A 12607-nucleotide genomic window follows, 5' to 3' on the forward strand; every position below is an offset into this window, starting at 1 on the left:
CATACTGCCCAACCCCCCCCCCCCGTACGACCCAGTGTCCACAGCGCACACCACAGTGTCCTGCGCAGCCTTCAGCTGCCCTCATGCCACATGCTGGCCTCATAGCCACACCACCCTCATGTCTATTTATAAGTGCGTCTGCCATGAGGAGGAACCGGAGGCACACACTCCAGAGGGTTGGCAGGGCCAGGCAGCGACCCTTTTTAAAAGGGGCGGGGCGATAGCCCACAATGCTATACAGAAGCAATGAGAATTCCAATCCTGTGCCACCTCCATCAGGAGCTGCAAACGTGGGCATAGCAATGGGGAACCCATGTGCCACACAGTATTCATTCTGTCAAGGTGTCTGCATGCCCCAGTCAGACCGGGTTTTTTTATAAATAGTCACAGGCAGGTACAACTCCGAAATGGGAATTCCGTGTGCACCCACAGCATGGGTGGCTCCCTGAAACCCACCGGCTATACATAAATGTATCCCATTGCAGTGCCCTGGACAGCAGAGCTCACGTTAGATTAAATGCAGGTGGGCTTCGACCCACACTGCATGCCCCAGTCAGTTTTTATAAGTTTACACAGGCAGGTACATCTCCCTAATGTGAAGTCCGTGTGCACCGACAGCAGGGGTGGGTCCCAGGAAGCCACCGGCGGTACATAAATATATCCCATTGCATTGCCCAGCACAGCTGAGGTAACGTCAGATTAAATGCAGGTGGGCTTCGGCCCACACTGCATGCCCCAGTCAGACCGGGGTTTTTATAAGTCAACACAGGCAGGTACAACTCCCTAATGTGCAGTCCGTGTGGACCGACAGCATGGGTGGCTCCCTGGAACCCACCGGCGGTACATAAATAGATCCCACTGCAGTGCCCTGGACAGCAGAGCTAACGTCTGATTAAATACAGGTGGGCTTCGGCCAAGTATGTTTTCATTGTTGGAGGAGGAGGACGGGGAAGTTTTTGAGGCAGTACGTGTCCTGTCCCAGTGTCCATGGTTATATGCACCTGCCCAGTGACTGCGTCGCTGAAAAGTTATCGAGCCTGTGGAACCTAGTAGTGCGGCCTCGCCACCATCATGTCTTTGGGAAGCATCCATTTCCACTACCCTGTAACATTGCAGTAGCAGCAGTATAGGCAGAGCCGAGAATTAGTAACATTTCAGCGGTAAGAGTATGCACAAACCCCTGTAACATTTCATTGGCAGCAGTGAGGACAGACCCCACTAACATTTCATTTGCAGCAGTATACACAGACCCCAGTAACATTTCAGTAGTCTCAGTATAGACAGACCCCAGTAACATTTCAGTTCCAGCAGTATTGACAGACCCCAGTAACATTTCAGTAGTATCAGTTGCGACATGCCCCAGTCACATTTCAGTTCCAGCAGTGCAGACAGACCCCAGTAACAGTAACGTTGAAGCAGTATGGGCAAAGCAGCAGATTCACATTTCCCTGGCAGCAGTGTAGGGAGAGCACAGCATTTGTAACATTTCAGTAGTAGCAGTATAGTCAGACCCCAGTAACTAACGTAGAAGCAGTATGGGCAAAGCAGCAGATTCCCATTTCCCTGGCAGCAGTGTAGGGAGAACATAGTATCGATAAGATTTCAGTAGTAGCAGTATAGACAGGCCCCAGTAGCATAAACATAGAAGCAGTATGGGCAGAGCCCACTATTAGTTACTTTTCTGTTTTAGCTGTATAGACCTGCCCCAGTAACATTTCCGTTGAAGCATTATGGGCAGAGCCCAGTATTAGTAAAATTACAGTAGTAACAGTATACACCAACTAAGGTAACATTTCAGGAGCAGAAGTATCGGCAGACCGAAGTAACATTTCTGTTGCTGAAGTATAGTCAGACCCCTGTAGCATTACTGTGGCAGAAGTATAGGTAGGCAGAACAGAGTTACATTTCTGTAGCAAAAGTGTAGGTCAACCCCAGACACAGTGGTGTACCATGAGTGCAGGCGAAGCCCATAAAAATTACTTGGATTACATTGCAGGCCAGGGCCCGAAAAATTGTTGTACCGACAGTACAAATGTACCCCAGAAAAATTGCCCATGCCCAACCCAGAGGGCAGGTAAAACACATTAATCGCTTAGCGTACTGTGGCTTAATTTTTAACTAGGCCTGAAGGCAGCCCAGTCTAAAAAATAATTGGTTCAGGTGGAAGTTTCAATGCTTTAATGAGAATTGAAACAGATAAATATTATTTTGAAAAGTTATATGAGCCTTTTGGCCCACAGAAAAATTGGCCATTCGTGGTGATTACGAGAGGTTTCAGGAGGAGGAGCCGGAGGAGGAGAACGAATACCATACACAGATTGACAAAGTTCTTTAGGTAGCGCTGCTGTCCGCTGGTGGAGAAGAGAAGTCTGGGGAAATCCAGGCTTTGTTCATCTTTATGAGTGTAAGCCTGTCGGCGCTGTCAGTTGACAGGCGGGTACGTTTGTCCGTGATGATTCCCCCAGCTGCACTAAACACCCTCTCTGACAAGACGCTAGCCGCAGGGCAAGCCAACACCTCCAGGGCATACAGCGCGAGTTCGGGCCACATGTCCAGCTTTGACACCCAGTAGTTGTACGGAGCAGAGGCGTCACGGAGGACGGTGGTATGATCGGCTGCGTACTCCCTCACCATCTTCTTACAGTGCTCCGTCCGACTCAGCCTGGACTGGGGACGTGTGAGATAGTCTTGCTGGGGAGCAATAAAGCTGGCAAAGGCCTTGGAAAGTGTTCCCCTGCCTGCGCTGAACATGCTGCCTGATCTCTGCGCCTCCCCTTCTACTTGGCCCTCGGGACTGCGCCTTCTGCCACTAGCACTGTCAGATAGGAAGTTTACCATCAGTTTGTCCACCAGGGCCCTGCGGTATTGCATCACTCTCAAACCCCTTTCCTCTTCGGGAATGAGAGTGGAAAGGTTCTCCTTATACCGTGGGTCAAGCAGTGTGTACACCCAGTAATCCGTAGTGGCCAGAATGCATCTAACAAGAGGGTCAAGAGAAAGGCATGCTAACCTAGTCAGCCATGTGTGCCAGTGTATCTGCACGCAACATATGGCTGTCCTCACTAGGAAGATCACTTTGAGTATCCTCCTCCTCAGGCAATACACGCTGAATGGATGAGAGGCAAGCAGCATGGGTACCCTCTGAAGTGGGCACAGCTCTCTTCCTCCTCAGGCTCCTCCCCCTCCTCCTCATCCTCCTCCTCCACGCGCTGAGATATAGACATGAGGGTGCTCTGACTATCCAGCGGCATACTGTCTTCCCCCGCTCTGTTTCCGCCCGCAAAGCATCAGCCTTGATGCTTTGCAGGGAACTTCTCAACAGGCATAGCAGGGGAATGGTGACGCTAATGATTGCAGCATCGCCGCTCACCATCAGGGTGGACTCCTCAAAGTTTCCAAGGACCTGGCAGATATCTGCCATCCAGGCCCACTCCTCTGTAAAGAATTGAGGAGGCTGACTCCCACTTCGCCGCCCATGTTGGAGTTGGTATTCCACTATAGCTCTACACTGCTCATACAGCCGGGACAACATGTGAAGCGTAGAGCTCCACTGTGTGGGCACGTCGCAAAGTAGTCGGTGCACTGGCAGATTAAACTGATGTTGCAGGGTGCGCAGGGTGGCAGCGTCCGTGTTGGACTTGTGGAAATGTGCGCTGACCCGGCGCACCTTTCCGAGGAGGTCTGACAAGTGTGGGTAGCCTTTCAGAAACCGCTGAACCACCTACTTAAAAATGTGGGCCAGGCATGGCACATGCGTGAGGCTGCCAAGCTGCAGAGCCGGCACCAGGTTACGGCCGTTGTCACACACGACCATGCCCGGTTGGAGGCTCAGTGGCGAAAGCCAGCAGTTGGTCTGCTCTGTCAGACCGTGCAACAGTTCGTGGGCCGTGTGCCTTTTCTCTCCTAAGCTGAGTAGTTTCAGCATAGCCTGCTGACGCTTGACCACCGCTGTGCTGCCGCGCGACACCGACTGCTGGCGACGTGCTGCTGACAAGTCTTGATTGCGAGGTAGAGGTTGCGTTAGAGGAGGTAGGTTTAGTGGAGGTGGCATACACTGCCGCAGATACCAGCACCGATCTGGGGCCCGCAATTCTGGGGGTGGGTAGTACATGAGCGGTCCCAGGCTCTGACTCGGTCTCAGCCTCCACTAAATTCACCCAATGTGCCGTCAGGTTGATATAGTGGCCTTGCCCGCCTGTGCTTGTCCACATATCCGTTGTTAAGTGGACCTTGCCAGTAACCGAGTTGGTGAGCGCGCGTACGATGTTGCGTGAGACGTGGTCGTGCAGGGCTGGGACGGCACACCGTGAAAAATAGTGGCGACTGGGGACAGAGTAGCGCGGGGCTGCCACCGCCATCATGTTTTTGAACGCCTCAGTTTCCACCAGCCTGTAAGGGAGCATCTCCAGGCTGATCAATTTGGCTATGTGGACATTTAAAGCTTGAGCGTGCGGGTGTGTGGCGGCGTATTTGCGCGTTCGCTCCAACGATTCTCTTAGCGACAGCTGGACGCTGCGCTGAGAGACATTGCTGGATGGGGCCGAGGACAGCGGAGGTGAGGGTGTGGGTCCAGGCCAGGAGACGGTCGTGCTTGTGTCGTGAGAGGTGGGTTGGATCTCAGTGGCAGGTTGGGGCCCGGGGGAGAGGCAGTGGTGCAAGTTGGAGGCGGTGAACGGCCTTCGTCCCACCTTGTGGGGTGCTTGGCCATCATATGCCTGCGCACACTGGTGGTGGCTTCCCGGCTGATCTTGGCGCGACAAAGGTTGCACACCACTGTTCGTCGGTCGGCCACCGTCTCAGTGAAAAACTGCCACACCTTAGAGCACCTTGGCCTCTGCATGGTGGCTTGGCGCGAGGGGGCGCTTTGGGAAACAGCTGGTGCATTATTCGCTCTTGCCCTGCCTCTACCCCTGGCCACCCCACTGCCTCTTCCAACCTGTCCTGTGGCTGCAATTGCCTCCCCCTCTGAAGACCTGTCCTCAGTTGGCTTATCACACCAGGTGGGGTCAGTCACCTCATCGTCCAGCGGCCCTTCCTCCGAATCCTCTGTGCGCTCCTCCCTCGGACTTACTGCCCTCACTACTACCTCACTAATAGACAACTGTGTCTCATCGTCATCGTCCTCCTCACCCACTGAAAGCTCTTGAGACAGTTGCCGGAAGTCGCCAGCCTCATCCCCCGGACCCCGGGAACTTTCCAAAGGTTGGGCATCGGTCACGACAAACTCCTCCGGTGGGAGAGGAACCATTGTTGCCCAATCAGGGCAGGGGCCCGAGAACAGTTCCTGGGAGTCTGCCTGCTCCTCAGAATGTGTCATTTTCATGGAGTGAGGAGGCTGGCAGGAAGGAGGAGCAGCGGCCAGAGGATTCAGAGTTGCAGCAGTGGACGGCGTAGAAGACTGGGTGGTCGATAGATTGCTGGATGCACTTTCTGCCATCCATGACAGGACCTGCTCACACTGCTCATTTTTTAATAAAGGTCTACGATGTGGACCCAAAAATTGCGATATGAAGCTGGGGACCCCAGAAACTGTCCTCTCTCCTACTCCCGGCTGCTATTCAACTGGACCAGGAACTCGTCCTATGCCCACAACCTCACTTGGGACTCTGCATCTTTGACTGCATCCACGTCCTCTGCCCCTACCCCTACCGCTCAGCATGCTGGATTAAGAATCGAGCAGAGACAGAGCGGTGTAAAAATGTTTGTGCATTATTGCCGAGCAGTTGGTGGCTGCCAGCGATAATATAACGCTAAATGAAGCCAGAGATAAATTATAAGGAAGGCTGCAAAAGGGCGCAAATTTCTCAGGGGAGGTAATGTAATGGAGTCGAGTGCTGCGTGGTGCTCGTATCGAGTAACGAGCATCTCGAACACCCTAATGCTTGAATGAGCATCAAGCTCGGACGAGTGCTCTCCCTCATCTCTAATGTTCAACTTTTTGTACACGTCGTTACGGACACGTCAATACCAAATATGTGCCATTTACATTTTTTTTTTACCTTTTATATGCTAATATTAAAAAAAGCACAAAAAAGGGTTTTTTTGACATTTTTCTTTTTTTGACATTTTTATTAGCTTTTTTTTATTTAAATTTTTTTTTTACACAACTTGTGCTGCTCTGAGGGACTTACAACACTGTACTGATGATCGCTGTGATACGGCATGGCAGGGCTACTGCCCTGCCATGCCTTATCGCTTATACAGCGATCATAGGCTCTGGCAATACAGAACGCCAGCATCTGGCGTCCTGCTGCCATGGCGACAGGCCTGGCTCTCTGTGATTATGTCGCAAGAGCCCGGCAACTTCACAGAGGGAGCGCGCTCCCTCTGTGGACCCTTCCCATGCCGCGATCTACTTAGATCGCGGCAGGGAAGGGGTTAACAGCGGGGGGCCCATCTCCGATGCACCCCCGCTGCTGCAGTGGGAGGCCAGCTATCACTGACAGCAGCAGTGTGGGTGGTCCTTCACAGGTGTCGTTCAGGCCATGAATGTCCCTCCGTTACTTAAGTGTGTGTTCACAGGGCATCAAGAGGGTGTAAGGCTTGTTGATATTCTCCGAGGACACATTCAGCATGCTCATTGTGGGGGCAGCACTGGCAGCAGTAGTTTTACAGGTCCTCCGGATACAGGGGATTACACAGCAAGCGAAACAACAAAGATAGTTAATACACACAGGACAGTGATCGGACAGCAATCCCTACTTGGGCTCTGGCATCATGGGTCCTAGCTGGTCAGCAATTCCCTGTAGAGCATCTCTTGTGTAATTGACAATCATCTGTTGGTTAAAATAGATATAGTTGATGGGGGCATATATAATAGTCATTTCCGCCATCCACCTCCCCCAAATGGCACCTTTCACCCATCCTTGCTGAGATGCTTTCCTTACCTAAGGAGAGCAATAAATTTCACTCCCCCCCCCCCCCCCCCCTTGGTCATTAGGTTTGCATTGCTAAAGTCAGCTGGCTAGTCAATTGGAACCTGATCAGCCACTCCCAGTTGTTTCCTAGTCGTACCTTAAACTTTCACTATAATATCAGTGTAAGCATGCAGCTGCCACGCGTATATGAGCTGTGTTAAGTATGGCTGGAAGAAATATGATACAGTTTGACCATGGCAGTTCGAGGGGTAGGAGACAGATAGGCCACAAACTCTGCCTAAATGCTTTACACTTCAAAGCTATCGCTAATGCTGTCACCTCTGTTCTCATCCTTGCTCTCAGTTTCAGAACTTCTTTCAAGTGCCCACCTCTGGGGGCACACTACTCACATTAGCCCCTCTCTGCTTTCCTCACCTATGCACAGCTCGCATGCACTCTTTACCTTCTTGCTTAGCCTCAAACCCCCTAATGCCACTAACAAAAATAACAGTCATCCTCATAAATTTCCTAACCATCTGCTAACCCTCTCTATCCTGCTGCTACCCTGTTTCCCTGAAAATAAGACATAACCTGAAAATAAGACCTAGCATAAGACCGAAACTACACCCCCTTCTGAACTTACCGAATTTCTGAAGAACCTAATTCGGGCCATTCTCCCACAATGCTCAGCCTCAGATCTCAGGGCTCAGCCAGGCCCACAGACTACCAAGAGCTCAGTCTGTCCCACTATCCTACCATCGGGACACAATTGCCCGGATACATTTTTTCCATATTAAAGAGCAACTTATGCGAGCTTCCAGACAGCTTCCCACACTTCCAGCTCCTTACCAGAATATCTCTACGCTTACCTCTCCCAAGCTACAATATCAGCAAGGAAGAAATTATCCCAGATTACCTCTGCTTTACGTAACCACGACGTGAGATACAAGTGGGGCTTCCTGAGAAGGATACATATATATCCTTGTAGGTAGAAAAGAAAACACTGGAATATATACATTTATATAGATATAGTTATGTGCCTTTCTTTTTATATGTATACTAACTTTATTCTCATATGTACTAACTCTATGAAAAACGTAATACTTCGCCTTATACCAGATATTCCAAAGGCCTTGCCAGGCGAAGACAAAATGTATTTTAAACACAGCAAAGAAGAACCAGACACAAGGCCGTGTGCTTGGCTGTTTTTCCAGAGGCGCCGTAGCAAGATAACGACTGTTCAACTACGTACATAACTTTCACTGTCTCAGGCCGGAAATCCGGACTTCCCATATATGGTTATGCGGTGAATTTGAGCCAATGAGCCCATCACCCATTCCTAGTGATGAGACCAAAGGGTATAAGATCTCATGTAATCTGTAATAAAGCGCGCAGCGCAGTCATGTCCCCGTGTGAGGAACTATACCAGACCTCCGTGTGGTGTTTTCTTCTTTACCGCCGGCAGCGGGGCAAGTGGGGTGGGCCTGATTGGTGCTGTACTTTTCCCTGACACTTCCCAACTAAAATTATCGCTACAAAGAATGGGAGAACCCCATGCAATTGCCACTCTGGACAAAGGACTGGAACTCCTAGAGAAATGGAACATCCCTTGCTCAAAACAACCGGATCAGAACCCAAACAAGAGAAACAACCCCTCCCCCAAGATCGCACAGGAGTGGAGAGATGCAACTTAGAATGTATGCGTCGCTGATATCCGGCATCTCAAGGACAGGTTATGTCACTATTCTTTTTTCTGCAAACTCTCCCCAAGTTTGCGCAGTCTGACTCACTGCACGACTATGTCTACGTTTATTCTTACATTGTTCCAAATGTCCGTTTCCCCCTATAAGGTATCTAGTTATCTGTTGCTCACAATATGCGTACTATTGCTAACCTTTTACAGTATCTGTCGTTATACAAAATGGCTGTCGTTAAACTACGGTTTCCTTAGCGCCAAACCACCACATCCCAGATGGCTCTAAAGGTCATGTCACTCAACGCAAAAGGCTTAAATATCCCATTTAAAAGATCTCTTCTGTGGAGAGAAATTAAAAGGTCCAAAGCAGATGTGGTTTGCGTCCAGGAAATCCACTTTCAAAAAGGAGACTCTACCAGACTATCCAATAGGGATTTTCCCCAAATTTTTTATGTGAACGGCCCAAAGAAAAAAGCGTGAGTCCTTATTGCAATTAAAAAAACGGTCTCTTTCCAGCTACAGAAAGAGCTCCTGGATGAAAGGGGTAGATATGTCGCTTTAGTATGTTCAATCAACAACGTGACCTTCACTATAGTGAATGTCTACGCCCCCAACACTGCACAACTTGCATTTCTAAACGCTCTGATTAAACAGATCTCACACATAATTAAAAGGCAAGCTCCTCATATGTGGGGACTTCAATACCATTCATAGCCCAGACTTGGACTCAACATCAAAAAGCGACAGAGCTCCCCCTCATCTTTATGAGTGGCTACGGAAAGAAGACCTTTTGTATGGAGATGCAAACATGCATCAGAAAGGGATTATACATTTTTCTCCCATAGACACAACACCTACTCCCGCATCGATATGTTTCTAACAACAAAATGGCTCTTACCAATGGTAACAAAGTGTGAGGTGGGGGACATCACTTGGTCGGATCATGCCCCGATCTCCCCGACCCTTCACCTAACCAACTCGCCCTCAAATGCCTTTATTTGGAGGAATAACACTTATGTTATGTCTCTTAAAAACACCACCACCACCCTGGGGAAAAGGCTCACTGAATTCTTTGCCCTAAACTCTCACCCCTCTATCAGTCCTTCCACGTTATGGAACACACATAAGGCATTCGCAAGAGGTCTTCTAATTCAGGAGTCGGCATACTACAATAAGCAACGCAACTCAATCACAATTGACTTAATAACAAAGGTCTCCACCCTAGCTGCAACTCACAAAGCAGACCTTTCCCTAGAAAATCTAATCCCTCTAAAGAAAGCAAGAACGGAATTACAAGCACACCTCGCACTAGACCACGAGAATCACATAAATAGACAAACTGCAACACTATCACTCGCATAACAAAGCAAGCAAACGAATGGCCAACAGAGTCAAAGCGACTAAAGCAAATTCGAGAATTCCCTACCTAATTTCCCAGACAACAAATAACAAGATTTTCAGCCCTCAAGATATTGCCGATGAATTTAGCAATTACTATAAATCACTTTACAACTTAAACCACGATAAAGATACCCTCAAACCTAATGAGGAATCAATCGACGCTTTTCTATCCACATTATCGCTCCCATCCCTTTCGCAAAAAACAAACACAAGAGCTGTGCTTAACCATCACACCACAAGAAATAGAACATACTATCCACTCACTTAAACCCGGCAAATCCCCAGGCCCCGACGGATTTTCGAATGAATATCTTAAACTATTTACTCCTGCTCTGCTCCCACATATATGCGACTTCTTTAATCAAATAATATCAACAGGAAAAATTCCAGAAAACCTAAAAGCAACTATTGTTACCATCCCCAAGGAGGGCAAACCCCCCGAATCTACAAGCAACTACCGACCCATTTCTCTCCTCAATTCTGACATCAAACTTTATGCGAAAATAATAGCCAATTGACTATTCCCTATTCTTCCCCAACTCATTAAAAACGACCAGGTAGGTTTTACGAGAGGACGGCAGGCCCCAGACGGAACAAGACGTCTGATCAATCTCATAGCTAAAGCCAGCGCCGCACGAATGCCTTCTCTGCTCCTGGCCCTGGACGCGGAGAAGGCATTCGACAGGGTGCATTGGGGGTATATGTGCCATGTCCTGGAAAGATTTGGCTTTTCTGGATCAATTCTCTCGGCCGTAACTGCCCTTTATACTGTTCCATCAGCCTCTGTTTTAACAAATGGAGTCCTGTCCAAACCATTCCAAATCACCAACGGCACACGCCAGGGCTGTCCACTATCCCCACTCGTATTCACAATGATGATGGAACCACTGGCAGAGACAGTAAGGTCCAACCTAAATATCGAAGGCATCCCCATAGGAACATGCACGCACAAAATTAACCTATTTGCCGACGACGTAATACTAACTCTATCAAACCCAAAAGCCTCACTTCCTCATGTGGTGTCCACTCTCCAACATTTCAGTGCGGTCTCCTATTATAAAGTAAACTCCACTAAATCACAAATGATGGGCATTAACCTACCCAAAACAGAGGAGAAATCCCTAAGAGCTTCATTTCCCTTCCAGTGGTGTACTTCCTCGCTGCCCTACTTGGGTATACTACTAACTCCCTCAGTTGATAACCTCCTTTCAACAAACTTCCCCCCGCTTAAAACGCTGTTACAAAAAGAATTGGACCACCTGGCAAAATTTGAGCCTAGCTGGATGGGCAGAGGGATACTATATAAAATGCTTATCCTCCCACGCATTTTGTACCTTCTTAGGACCATTGCTGTGCCCATTCCGAACTCTGTATTTCTAACATTTCAACAACAAATGAATGGATTCATATGGGGAGGAGCGAAACCTAGAGTGGCACTCTCTATTCTAAATAGACCCTTAAAATTCGGAGGCATGGGTCTCCCCAACCTCCGAAACTATCACATTGCTTTCCTGATCGACCAGAGTAGACACTGGCTCAATACGGAAATGAACAAAAGGTGGACCTCCATCGAATCAAATCTGTCAGGCATAACCAACTGGAAAGCATATCTACTTCCAAATTCAATACGCCCTCAGGAAACCTCGCAACTCCCTCTTCTTTTTTTTGTCCACAATTGTTTTTGTGGGAAGATTATACTAGCTAATCACTAACAAATAATTTTGAAACATAATAGCTGATCACTAACTAATACGTACGTGAGGGAGGTGATTTGACCTTCGCACGACATTTTTGTTCTCCATAACCACTTGCCAGAAACTGATTCCTGGTATAACTATTGGCCCCTGAGGAGCCCCTGTGTGGTTGGGGGTGAAACGCGTAGGTCACTTATTAAACACTTGTTGCGGTCAAAATATATCATACAAATCGACCGCCACTGGTGTGTTTGTGGCCGGGAGGGCCTGTGAATTATTCAGAATTGCCACTCTACCTGAGGGCACACATAAAATATACGCACTATATTAGCTTGCTAGTAATTGGACACATTAGTTGTCCGAAATCTTCGATTGAGGAATTGAGATCTCTAAGTGAGACAGAATCCACTACATATATGTGTATGTTTGTTTGTCTCTTTCATACTTTTTAAGTGAATAAATAAAAGTTAAATTTTAATTTTAAGCTTATTAGTCTGCCGGTCCAAAAGAGTCAGTGGAGACAAACATAACAACCAAAATCCCACTCCCCCTGCTCACTCTAAAGTTCCTAATAACTGACCTCTCCTTAAATAACTGGCCACATAAAGAAACAATGAACGTCTCAGACTTGTATCAGGGGTACGCCTTTCTCCCCTTTCCCCAGCTACAAGAAAAATATGCAGTTCCATCTTCGGAACACTACAATTACCTACGTATCTGCAATCTCTTGAGAACTAATAAGCTCACCTCCTCAACGCTTCCTAATCTGCTAAACGACCTATTAAACGCAAATATATTACCACAGAAAAAACTCTCTACACCCATCTACATCTGCCTGTCTGGAACATAATACTTTAAGAAAACGGTCAATTTCCTAAATTGGGAAAAAGACTTGAACAAAACATTCTCACAGGAGATATGGTGTGAGGCCCTGAAATGGGCTCATAAATCCTCCTCAT

This window comes from Eleutherodactylus coqui, chromosome 5 (genome assembly GCF_035609145.1).
Source record: "Eleutherodactylus coqui strain aEleCoq1 chromosome 5, aEleCoq1.hap1, whole genome shotgun sequence".
In the NCBI taxonomy this organism is placed as follows: domain Eukaryota; kingdom Metazoa; phylum Chordata; class Amphibia; order Anura; family Eleutherodactylidae; genus Eleutherodactylus; species Eleutherodactylus coqui.